Genomic DNA, 13,892 nt, shown 5'->3' with positions numbered 1-13,892 from the left:
AAAATGATGGATTATGTTTTAAGTCACATCTGCTCCCTTCCTATCTCTGCACTGCCTCTGAATAAGTTCATCAGTGGTTAGGGACAGTGGCAAGAGAGGGAAAGGGCAATGCTAAAATGGGGATATAACTATGGAAAAAATCTGTTCTTTGATTTTTAGCTAAAATCTATCTGAGTCACAATTTGTTATGGTATAAGCTCTCTTGGGATGCTAGGAAAAAGGCTCTGCCTTCAGAATTTCTCCTGCTAATCAGAAAATCCCTTGACCCAAGCAACTTATTGACATTTTATGGGAATCATGGAAGAGAAGACAAAAATTGAGTAGCAAAATGAAACAAAGGTACTTAGCTTCAGTTTAGCATTTTAATGTAGCAGTGCTAATGTTGGCACATTCTTGATTGAGGGTCTGACTTCTCAAAGATGTCCTTTTTTGGGGTTCAGGTAATGGTAAATGAAAGGTGGAGATTCTTTCTTGATTATGTTCCTGATAAACTAAGGTACACATGCCTCCTGAGTTGGTTAATAAAAAAGGATGTGATCCCTATTAATCTAATCTCCAATTCTGACTTCTTTGGGGAACTGAATAAACAACTTATCCGGATATAGTCCCTGATTCAAGGAAAATAAGGCAAAGGATATCAAATCAAGGACAGTATTAATTTAATTTTTCTAACGCAATTGAGGCCTTAGTTCCGTATGCTTCCACCACACCAAACCAAATTTGCCTTCTTTCACAATTTTGCCAAGGACTGGCCTTGCCATGGGGTACAATGACTGGAAGATTCAGTCAAAATTAGCATAATTAGATAACAGAATTTATGTCAAGGCTACAGGCCTAATCTAGGCTATTAGCCACATAAGGGAAAAGAGAAAATTCATGAAATGTGTTTCTACTTATATTTCTTTTTTCAAGGCTGTCTGTGAATAAGAATGAAGGCTTCAGCCTTGATAAATATCTGGAATGTTTTTGGAGCTTGAATTTTGGGTGTGAAATATAAAACTTATAAAATTCTTGCATTTGGAGAAATAGAAGCTTATTTTTATATACTGAAGGATGTAAAGCCATTATATTGAATCAGTCTAGGTTCACAAACATATAATTGGACAGAAAATTAATGTTTACCAATTATTCTTCCTTAATTAGGTTGCAAGCAAGGACTTGAGCTTTAGCTGTGACATACAACTGTGATAGTAATGTCTCCAAATCATGTGCATTGTCTCTAGTTAAACTGAGTTTGTTCTTTAAGCCCACATGTATGAAGAACCTGTGATTTCAAAGGGATGGGAACTCCTGCTACGCAGATTTTGTCCCCTTAGTCTATAACATATAGTCTTCAAGAGTTGTCTGAGATTTATAGAAGTTATAATTTGCCTATGATCACAGAGCAAATGTCACTGATGGGATTTGAACCTGGATGCAGTTCATAATACTGCCTTTCAATGTACCTAAATTGCACATAGAATCGAGAATTGTTTCTGTGATAGTTCGTTCAGTCAGTACAGATTTATCTCTGAAGCCCTCTTCCTTAGTCCCTAGATTTTTCAATATGCATTTCATCAGAAGTTCCTTAAAAGGCAGCAGGCAAATGCTGAAGTTAGGACCCTCAATGTCTTAAATTAGGTCCCTCTCTCCCTTGCCACCCCCACCCCTGTCTCCATCTTTCAAGATGAGTGCTTTCAGTTCAATTAAACTGCAGATAACAAAGAATTAAAATAATGAGCAGTATGCTAATAATGCTTGGGTACTATGCAATCTCAAAAATAATCAACAAGTAAAACCATAAAAAAAAAAAAAACTCAGGGAATTGCATTTGGTATAGAAAGAGATTAGTCACATATTCCAGTATATTTCAGACAAAAAAGATTTTTAAAATATCGCAGACCTTTAAAGGAATTAAATTAGGATTTGTCCTTACAAGCTTAGTGAAAAGAAATGATGAATGATGTGGGGGATATAATGTCATATGATCTTAGTTTAAATCAGTCCAGAGGAAAGATATTTTTAACCTGAATATAAATCTAAGCCAAATCATTGGGAAATGAGGTTTAAAAAAATCTCCAAAGTCTGCAGTGACTAAAGGGAAATCAACATTTCTCACTTGTAAAATATTACACACACCATGGGACTACATATGTAAAATATTACACACACCATGAGATCCACTTACTGGGTTGGTTACTTTTGCTTAATTTTTCTTCTTAGTTGCAAGGTAGGATTCATTTGGTGGGGATGAGAAAATAAGTATATCCAGAGATGGCTGTGATGTACAAAGAACAGACTATATTCAAGTCTTCATATGCATAAGGTCAATGACATGGATATTTCCCTTCACAATGTAGATTATAACTTGCCAATTCTGTGTCTTTTTTCCATGTATTCTGTAATTTTACCTTAAGGGGAACTCCTTGCCTGTCCTCCCATCCCCTTTTTTTGAAATCATGAAGAGGCATCTATTAGTCATTTTGGCTGTCTCCCAGTTGGCCTTCAATCTTGCCACATGACCAACACATCTTTTTCACACATTTCTTTGATAACATCCTTACTCCAGTTTTTCCTTTATAATTTCCTATTTGTAATACATTATAGACACTTTATACCCACTATATATCCCTTGATTGTCCTCTAAGTCAATTGAGTTCTGCAAAGGGTATAGTGTTCTTCTCACACCCACACAATCACACTGGTAGAATATTTATATTGAGAAGATGGGCTTCTTCTGAGCAATGCAAGGACCTAAAACAATTCCAAAGGACTCATGATGGGCAATGCCATCCACATCCAGAGGAAGAACTATGGAATCATAAATACAAAATGAACAAGACTATATTCTCTTTGTTTTGCTTTGTTTTTTTCTCATGGTTTCTCCCAATCATTATAATTCTTCCATGCAAAATGACTAATGTGAAAACACATTTAATAAGAAGGTATGTGTAGAGCCATATCATATTGCATGCCATCTTGGGGAGGGAGAGAGAAGGAAGGGGGAGAAAATTGAAAACTTATGGAAATTAATGTTGAAAACTAAAAATAAATACATTAATAAATTGAAAAAAAAAAGAAGATAGGCTTGTTTCAGGGAGAAGCCTAAGGTTATTAAAATTATTTCTCAACTTCCCAAAACAATCCATCCCAATTCTCACCCAATTCATTATCCATTAGCATCTATTTATATATGTTTGTGTATGTTTATACACACTCAATGATGGAACTCAATGAGTTGTCATCAAACTACACATCATAGTCTGAATAATAAGCATTGTTCATCGACCTAGTTTATTCAGTATGGATAGTTATAGTTTTGAAGCATTCTAGTGCTTGATCCAATCAGTCCAATGCTATCTGCAGAAGGAATATTTGGAAAGCCCGTCATTTACAGGGAATCTCTTTTTGACTTGCACTCTATGTTGGATCTCCTTCACTGTTGTTTTGAACACTTTTTTTTTTTTTTTGCAGGCAACTGTCTTCCTGTTCTATGTCTCACCTAATATTTATGAACAAATGGTCATTGAATAGGATTACTTCTCATATTATAGCTTTCATATAATGTGTAATTTGGATATAAAAGCTAGCTTGTTGAAGAAGAGCCATTATTTTATAGAATCATTTTTATATATAAAACAACAATAAAACCCAAGCAGAGTGGTCTCTGATACTCTTTGTATCATTGTGTTAATTGTTTGATTGAAAAAATATGATCTACTGTGAAATGGCTTGTGAAGCCCATATCTTTTGAATATTTGCATATATTATACATTTGCATATACAATATATATTAATACATGTACTGGGTATCTCCTGTGTTAGAATGTAAGCTTCTTGTGGGCAGGGACTGTTTCATTTTTGTCTTTCTATTCTCAGAATTTTCTGAGGTGCTTGCTGAAGGGTTGAAGGTTGAAGAATATCCTCATCAAGGATATTCTCAGTAGATTAGTCTCATTGAAACATTATATAGAATAGATGGGAAAATAGAGACATTTTAATTATTCTTTCATTCATCTTTTTTTTGTATTAAAAGAATCCTCCTTCAAATACTTTGATAATTGATCCCATACTAATCATTGGCTTACTTTTAGCACAAACCTTTTTTTTTGTATAGTTGGTTTCGTCCAGCTGTTTTCCCCATCTCTGGTTCCTTTAGTGCCATTTCTACATCCTCTATAAGCACATTTGGGATGATGGTGCTCAATCCCTCATGTGGTTGGTCTATCTTTGATTTTGAAAAGTTATAAAAATCTTTGCAGATCTTTTTCATCTTTTCTGTTGGATGTTTATATCTCTAAATACTCTGGGGCTTAATTTGCTTAGCTGAATCTTTCACAAAGATTTTTTTAAATGGTGTGTTTTTTTCCCTCCACTGCTTCTGGTTTTATGAGGTGGTTATACTTACACTATACCACTATACTCTTCTATATGTTTTTATGAACAAACTTATATCCTATAGCAATGTTAGTCTTGGTTGACACATCTCTCAACTTGGGAAGCAAGTCAAGTGTTTGTTGACTAAGGTGATCTTTGATCTCTTCATTATGGAAATCTATTTGCATCAATTAAATTTCTCTATTATTAAAAATCTGTGTGGATAACGTTTAATTCACAAACCATTTTGAGCACCAATAACATTTAAATAGGTCAAGCTGGAATTTTTAAATTGTGCATCATAAGTTTTTCATTTTAAAATAAAATTTATTAACATTTTCCATTTTTATATCACCTACCATATATCCTCGGGTCCCCTACCCAGATAATCATTCCTTATAACAGATAATTTTAAAAGAGAAGGAAAAATAGCTTAGCAACATTAAGATATCAAAAAAAAAAAAAAACCAAACATCATGGGAAGTATTCCATGCTCCTCATCCTTATCTATTTAAGAAAACATTTGGGGGGGGGGGCAGAGGCATAGCTATCTCTTCTTTGGTGACAGACTTGGTCACTAAAATTTCACAGCACTCATTTTCACTTTGTTATTCTTTCCATCTATGTTGTTGTGACCATGATGCACGTTGTTTTCTAGCTTTGTGTTAACCCTATCTTTGCTCTAACCAGTCAGTGGTCTGACCACTGATGAGTTCTACATCTATAATGAGTTGTTTCTTATCAAAACTTAATCAACTTCATTTTGATGTTATTTAGTCTTGCCATAGTTAGTGTCTTCAGATTCTTTTATAGAAAAATGCAGTGATTATAGGCAGGAAGCTTCTATATACTCTATAAGGTTTAGACCTTTATTATTTCTTATTCCTAATCCATATTTTCCAGTATCCTTACCTATGCCTACTTTTTCATATAAGTCACCAAATAGCAAAGTGTAGTTTGATTGAATTTGGAAACTCTTACTGAGATTTTTCTGCAATTTCTATATCCTCAGCAAGAGCTGGTACATATTTTTTACTGCAATTTCTGTCATGGTTATCTTTTTACAAATATTTACCCTGGATGTCATAATATGAGAATATCAAATGTCCTAAAAATATTGTTGCCTTTGGACTCACAATTTAACATACTCTACCAACGACTACACTTGCTTTTTCTTTGAGGAGAACTTGTGATGCATCTTTCAATTTTACCATAAGCTTTCTTTTTTATTCCTCTTTCACATAGATTGAAAATGTCAAGATAGATAGAATTCGGTTCATCTAATACTATACTCACTTCTTGAGATCACTGGAATCTAATATTGAGTGTTTATAGATGGCCAAAAAATTGCAATTGTGGCTGTCCTTTGCCCCTTTTTAGCTGAAGAAGTGGGAGAGGCCTGAATAGGATCAAGACAAATTCTATATTTTCCTTTGTTTCATGAATCACCACAGCTAAAGAAGTCATCACCAAGTGACCAGTTTGCTGCTCTTAGCTAGATTTGTCCTCAGAAGGCAGACTCAGCCTGCCTTTCTAGCATGTACTTTTGTAACGTACATAGCCTTTGAGAACCCAGGGTTACCTCCTCCATGAGGCATTGGAATAGGATTCTATTAAGAAAAACAACACCATCTATCTAAATAAATAAATGGAGGCAATGATAGGTGCTATTGCCCCTTGATCTTCTAAGGAGAATGCTTTTGTTCTTTTTGGAAACTTCAGATATTTTTTCGATGTTTCAACAAAGGACAGAATGACCACTTTGACTAACATGATGATTCTCATTTTGGGGCTATTACTTGAAAGCTAGCTGCTATGAAAAAAGCATTGTATCTGCAGTCAGAAGCTCCATCTTCTAATCTTGGCACTCCTACTTACTAGCAAACCTATGAGAACCACATTTTCCTTATCTGTAATATGTGGATGATTTTCAAAGGTAAAGACCAAATGAGATTATATATTTGCAGAATTTTTACATCAATTGTTATTAGATCATATATGTAATTAAATAGCATATGTGAAATACTTTGAAACCATGAAACATTATGTAAATATAAATCCACTAGGGAAAAAAATGCAATGTGGGACTTGTATCTATGGCTTAGAATTTTTAAATATGTATAATATATCATTGCCTTTGGGTGGTCACTGTCACCATCTCATTCTGTCACAGGAAAAGGAACTAATTGTGGGTGGGACTCTGGAAATGATGCATTCGTGCTCAAAGCACACACTAAAATGTTTCAGTATGTCTTATTCAGGGTTTCCAGACACTTCTGGAAACACCCAGCTTCCTAACCCGAAGTCGGAGCCAACAGTAAAATGTAATAATGACTGTGGAGTGTAATGAAGACTGACAAAGTTGTATAACTCTTCTGAAGCCACCATTGGCTGCCAGCATCTCAAGGAGGTGTGTTGCCTTTGTTTGAAAACCAGCTATCATCAAAGTACCAATTACTGCCCTTCGATGCATAAATCAGAGATAGTGTTTGTGATTGACAGATAGCAAAGTAACAAGATCAGGGATAATCATTAGGAATGCAAGAGGTTCTAATAATAACATTGCTAGGTATGTAAGAGGTAGAGGCTCAGATCCACACAAAGCTGCCTGAAATGAAATCTCAGTCTCCTATCCTTTTCTTCAAGTATCACTCTATATACCTTATGTTTCATTCCATTTTAAATTTATGTAGTGACCTGTAACATAGGAGTGGTGGGAGAGAAAAGGCTAAACTTTATGAAATAAGTCAGTGCTTTTTGTAGTTGCAAAAAGTTGGAAGCAAGGGGGGATTTAAGGAATAACTGAACAAGCTGTAGTGTATAAAAAGTAATGGATTATTATTACGTTGTAAAGAATGATGAAGAGTAGAAATTAAGACAAGCATGGGAAGACTTGTAAGAAGGGATGAAGACTGAAGAAAGCACAACTAGGGAACAACATTTTTAATGACTATACTACAATGCTCTAAATGAATTCAAATCAAATACAGATCAAAGCTGGTTTCAGATGACTGACATTACTTTCCTCACTGTTAAGAAATGATCATCTACAGTACAAGTGTAGGATTATTATATGATCTCTCAGTCACAATTGCTTTGATAGATTGTTCTACTTAACTAGGCAGGCATTTTTATTTAAGAAAACATACATTTTTTGGAAAATATTTTGGGAAGGGATTGTTTGAGTTCATTAGAAAGCAAAATTTTCTAACAACAAAAGATAGCCCAAATTATAATGGATTTCCTTATTAGAGAGTGAGTTTTCTAACTTTGGAGGTCTCCAACTGGAAACTAGATAAACATCTGTCATGGATGTTGTAGAGAGAACTATTGCTTACATATGGCTGAACTAGATGAGTTCTGAGGTCTCTATCAGTTCTGAGAACTATAGCAGAGAGGGACATCTGTTTAACCCTTGAAGGCTAAGGCTAGCACAGGTACTGTAAGCAAAAGAATACGGCCCCTGGCATTCAAAAGCATCCTGACCCAACTTAAAATATAATTGGGAAATATTTAATAAAATAAATAAAAATGCAGCAATACCCCAATAATGTTAATATATGGTTTTCTAAGTCAATATTGAGGCCTTCAGGGATCCTTATGTATGGCTAAGTGGTACCCATTTCTATTTGAGTTTGACACGACTATTGAACTTTAGTAACTATAAGGATATACTGGAAGCAGCTCAGATGGGCTAAGGGAAAGCCTATCATTAAATTGAGTTTGGGCATTCACACCTCAGGAAATCACCAACAATTTTTTTGGTTCTGTTGATAGTTCCAGGGGTGGGGAACCTGTAGCCTCCAGGCCATATGTGGCCTTCTAAGTCCTTGGGTGTGGCCTTTTGACTGAGTCCAAGTTTTACAGAACAAATATAAATCCTTTTATTAAGGGGATTTGTTCTGTGAAGTTTGGATTCAGGGAAGCACTTGAGAACTCAGAGGGACACATGTGCTTTCCAGGCTGCCGGGTCCCCACCCCTGGTAGATTTAAGAAGGTGTTAATAATTGGAGATTAAATTTAAAAGTGTGTCATGTTTATGTTTTCCCCCCAGGGTTGTTAGACATGCAACAATGTAGCCTTGGATAATGGGCCCCCACTTAGCATCTCTAAGTTTCATTTTATTAATTTGCAAACTTGGAGATGATCATAATACCTCTAATGTCTCCCTGACAGGGCTGTTACCAAACTCAAATGAGAAATTTATATAAAAATGCTTTGCAAACCTCAGAGTATTATGTGAATGACACCTATTACAATGATCCCTAAGCCCCAAAGTAAAGGCTCTTGATCTTGGCTACAAAAAACTTCCTGTTATATAATAACATTTTATCCCAAGTCTGTAATTCACAGAAAACAGAGTACAAGAAAAATGAGGGAAAAAAAGTTTCTCACCTGAAGCAATTCTGAAATACAAAGTGAATGGGATAGTACTCTTGCATGATGAAAACAGGCTTCTCCAGAGAAGTGAGAACTGAGAGGAGAAGAGGAAAGAAATTAGAGGCACAAAGAGGTTAATAATTGTATTTATCCACTTATACAACATATATAAACATAAACATACATACACAGTTGTCCCACCACAAACTGGGGGTGGGGTTACATGCTTAGGACCCCCTATGAATGTGAAAAACCATGAATAACTTTAGACCCCACCCCAAGCATTTTTAGAAATAATTTTCATCATATTTATTTAGCACACAAAAAACCAAAGCCACACACCATAAAAAAAACTTTCAGTTTCCATTAGAGAGAGATTAGTGTCTCGCACCTTATGTAGAGTTTTCACAGCTGCAGGTGTAGCTGCAGCAACTGCTCCATGATTTCTTTGTTCTATGAAAAGCACAAGATATAACATCACTATGGAAGAAAATCATGTGAGTGAGTCTGGATGGTAGAGATGAGGAGGAGGAGTTCCCCAAAAAAGTATGCAGTCTGTAGTTCACTGAAAGTTTTAACAAAATTTTACTAGGTATACCTTTGTGGCAAATGATAAAATCGATTAATTACACACAGTGTTTATGCAGTTATAACTTACAAAACTTTTTAAAAGTTCTCTTTATGTATTCACTTCTTCTACAGTTTTCTACAGTATACCAAAAATCTCCAAAAATTCCCATTTAATTATTGATGGCCAGCCCTGGAATAACCAGTACCTGAATGTGAAACCGATGAATACTGAGGGATGACTGCATCTCAATCTCTCTCTCTCTCTCTCTCTCTCTCTCTCTCTCTCTCTCTCTCTCTCTCTCTCTCTCTCTCTGTCTCTCATTCAGGTGAGATCTGATGAAGGTCTGAACTAGGACTTGGCTTTATAAGAGGAGATAAGAAGATTTATGCATGAGATGTGATAGTAGAAACAACAAAATTTGTTAACAGTTTAAATATATGAGGTGAGAGTATGGAATTGAGTATAACACTGAGGTGGCAAGCCTTGGTCATTGGGAGAGAACAGTGTTGCCCTTAATAGAGAAGTTTTGAAGAGAGGAAGGTTGTGAGGGAAAGATCTGAATTCTGTTTTAGTAATGTTGGGCTTGAGATGCCTTCAGAGAGTTCAATTAGAGATCTCCAAAAATCTGCTTGTGTTGTGGGACTGAAGCTCAGGATGTAACGTAGGCCTAGAAATATAGATATGGGAAGCATCTGCATGGATATGGTGATTGAACCCACACAGAGGGAAAATAGAAGGCCCAGTCAGTATAGAGCTCTGGGACATAGCCACAATTATCAGGTAATAATGGTGTGGGAAAAAAAAGGCATCAATAGAGGCATTTGTGACTACTCCTTAGTGGTACCAGGAGCGATTCCACCCCACCAACTGCATCTGCCCCCTTCCCCACATCTCTCTCACACTAGGACATGTTCCGGCACCATAGAGTGCTGGTCTTGGAGTCAAGAAGACCTGAGTTCAAATTCAACCTCAGGCACCACCTGTGTGACCCTGGGTAAGTCACTTACACCTGTGTACCCCAGTTTTCTCATCTGTAAAATGAGTGGGAGAAAAAAATGGAAAACTTCCAGTACTTTTGTCAAGAAAACCCCAAACGGTGTCACAAAAGTCTGACATTGCTGAAAAACAACCAAACAACAACAAAAATGTTTAAAATATCAATTTTTGACTAGATATTAAAGTCATGTCAGTATAGCAACAAACAGCAAAAAACACTCTAGCCAAACATTTTCACCATCTTACAGAATGATAGAGTTGATCACTAGTCTAATACTCACTTCACAGCTGAGAGGTCACACAGCTCATTAGTGGTGACCTTGACACTAGAATAAACATGTCCTGACTCTTGGTCCAACTTTTCTCACCACATCAGATTGCTTCAGTAAAGGACAAATAGGGTCATAGATTTTAAAAAGTCATATATAGTAGATCCTGATGAATTAGATCCAGATATTACTGATTAAATATTAACTCTAAATTCTGATTGTAGTGAGAGAAAAAGAGCAATGTCTTTGGACTATGACATAAATTAGACCTGTTTTCTACATTGCTGTTTCAGAAGAGTTGTTTTCTTCAAGGTGATAAACAAAACACTCACCTGCTAAATATAATGATGGTAATGATGATGATCATTTTATATTTCTGTAGGTTTTTTGAGGTTCGGATGCTTTCTTCACAACAGCCTTCTGTGAGGTAGGCCCATAAATTATAGAGCAGACTTATCTCGGAACTTCTATGTATCTCAGAATTTAGTAAGTGCATGGAAGTTTTTTTTTTGTCTTTTTTGTATTTAAGTTAAAAATGAATATTTTAAAAAATAAAAGTGCATGGAGGATATATCCATATTTGGAAAAACTAAACTTGGAAAGAATTGTTTCTGAAAGTTTCCCACCTTGAAATTCATGGTTCAAGCAAAGGATTTTGTATTTATTTTTTTTAATTGCCTTAGTGACAGATGCTGAGACTCAGCAACTTAACATTTGTTAATCTCCTTTGATACAAAATATCATTATAATAAATGAACTCTTACTTACCACTTTAATCATTAGGAGTCCCCAAGAGCCAGATACTTCACTGCTATGAATGGTGTGAACAGTGAAAGTAACTTTATCTTCATCTATTAACATCTGGCTTGGGACATACCTCTGCTGTTGTTAACTCTGGGCCTTTGAAATATGCCCGTGCCTTGGTGTAAAAAAGTGATTTTTTTCTAAGCTAACATAGACATTTGTCTTACTCACTCATGACAGATGAAGAGAAATAAGGTTTTGCAGGACCATACCTTAAATGACATGTCACTATGTTTACTAAACTCTCCTGGTTTCCATGGTGATGGTTATTGTCTTCAGGACAGACTGAAAGAAGTATTGGAAATAGAGTACCCAGGGGTCAATAGGTGGTAATGACTAAGGGGACTGGCTGGCTTAGAATGATTTCCCAGACTCCCAGAATCACACAACTGTTGCTAATTGAGGCTAATACATTTTACCAAACACCTCACATTTCTTTAGCTGAGATTAGAAAAGTGTGTGACAGGGTGGTGTTTGGGGAGGGGGAGGGAAAGGGCGTATGTGTTTTTTTCTGAATCTCTTCAAACTTTTTCCCCTTTATTTTGGTAAAAGATAGAGAATAGTCACTCAAAAATGATGTTTTACATTTTTAAGCACGGTAGTTATGTTGTTGGAGAGAGGTTTTACTAGGATTACTAGGCTGTCAGAAAGGATTTTTCTGTAGATACAGGGCTTCTAAAATTATCCAGTCTCCCTTCCCACCCCCATAATAATTTTTTTTAATTACACTGACTATTTTTAATCAAATCTGACAGAAGGCCCTGGTTCTGGGTTTTTAAAGGACCATAGTACTTGCACACATTGGGGAAGGATGCTGCTTTCTGTATCCAAGCATTTGTTTTTGCTTTAATCTTAAAATATTACATCATGTGAACCTGCCTTCCTAGTTCTACATTCTTCCAGCAAAGATGATGCCCGTGAGTGAAGAAAGACCTCATTTGGCCGAGATGCTATGAAGTTAGAGACGTATAAACCTTTAATTTGCTTGTCAGTCAACCATAAAATCCTAAATCATAGGAAATCAGATATTTTAAGTTCAGATGCTTGCCTCATAAAACTGCTCAATGGCCATAGACTCTAAGCAATCTGCTTAAGGATTATCCATTCACTTTGTCTTTAGCATCCACCATACTCTCAAGGCTGCTTCCCCAATATTGAGATTCTGGGCTATTTTCATTTCTCTCTACCTATCGTGTTTCCAAGGTCTCAGGGCTGGCTGTACTCCTTCCCAGGGCATTCCTTACATTATTTTTACTCGTTTCTAGTGCCAAATGCGATGTTGAAATGATACAACTACAATAACATTTATAATCTCTGTTCTATTGAAGGAAGATTCTTCTCTCTGCATCTTTCTGCAGGTCAGTACCAAGAGCTTTCCACTGAAGCACACTACAGAAGTCTTAAGCAGAGTTCTATGCTTTGAACTGCTTTTCTGTTCTGTTTCCCAGTAACCATGTTCTCTCTCCTTGAAACTGAGTATCTACTGTTTTGCTAGCACTAAACCAGATAGCTGCTCATAGAATCTTAGAACTAGAAGGTCATTGGTTCTATTTTCTAGCTATGTGACCCTAGTCAGGTCTGCTAACCTCTCTATACTTCACTTTCCTCAACTGTAAATGGAGGGATTACACTCATTTGCCCCTGTGATCCCTCCAAACTCTGAATCTAAGCCCCTGGATTACATGTCATCTCTGCAGTGTGTTTGCACTGGAAACCAGTGCAGATCAGATGACCCTCCTCTCACTGCGCCCCCCCCCCCCCCCAATATACACGCTTATCCTGTGACTTCTTTTTCCTGGGATCAAATATTAACTCCTCTGGTGTTTAAAACGCTTTATAATCTGGTCCCCTCCTACCTCTCCAGCCTTCTTATTCATCATTTCCCTTTCAGTTCTCTCCAGTTCAGCCATACTGGCCTGCTTGTTGGTTCTTACTTACAGCATTCCATCTCCATTTAGCATTGGCTATCCTCCATGCCTGAAGCTGTCTGTCCTTCCTTGTCTCTGCCTCTTGGAATCCTTGTTTTTTTTAATTTGTGTGTGTTTCCTCCCACCCCCAAGATTCAGCTTCAGAACTTCCTTCTTCATGAAGGCCTTTCTTGATCTATGTTTTATCCTCCAATGTCACCTTATACCTAATTTTTATGTATTTTGTATATACTTATAAATGTATATATGGTCTGCCCTCTTTGAAAGTAAGCTAGCAATAAATGCCTAACATCGTTTCTGAAACATTTTTGTTGTTCAGTTGTCAGTTGTACCTGACTCTTTGTGACTCCATTTGAGGTTTTCTTGGCAAAGACACTGGAATGGTTTGCCATTTCCTTCTCCATCTCACTTCACATATAAAGAAACTGAGGCAAGGGTATAGTGGGTGTCTAATAAATAGATAGGAGGATTTGAACTCAAACAGGGGTATGCTGGTAAATATTTAATAACTGATTCTCTGGGTATAGTAGCAAGCACCCTGACATATCCAGGATGGCCTGTTAGCACAGGTTCTAAAAGGAGAGCAAC

General features: G+C 36.4%; 1 long non-coding RNA gene across 1 annotated transcript in view; it reads right to left on the bottom strand.

Annotated features, from left to right (window-relative positions):
• The window catches only part of LOC140501584 (uncharacterized), a 46,739-nt gene extending 34,980 nt beyond the window's left edge, over positions 1-11,759 (bottom strand). Inside the window, exons 1-4 of the long non-coding RNA XR_011966254.1 lie at positions 11,589-11,759; positions 10,905-10,992; positions 9,128-9,189; positions 8,752-8,830 (exon numbers count right to left, since the gene is read on the bottom strand). This is a non-coding gene — a long non-coding RNA (uncharacterized lncRNA). The remainder of the gene's footprint in view (positions 1-8,751; positions 8,831-9,127; positions 9,190-10,904; positions 10,993-11,588) is intronic.
• Between the last annotated feature and the right edge of the window lie 2,133 nt (positions 11,760-13,892).

The sequence above is a fragment of the Notamacropus eugenii genome, chromosome 4 (genome assembly GCF_028372415.1).
Source record: "Notamacropus eugenii isolate mMacEug1 chromosome 4, mMacEug1.pri_v2, whole genome shotgun sequence".
In the NCBI taxonomy this organism is placed as follows: Eukaryota; Metazoa; Chordata; class Mammalia; order Diprotodontia; family Macropodidae; genus Notamacropus; species Notamacropus eugenii.
This window is presented reverse-complemented; position numbering and strand designations above follow the sequence as displayed.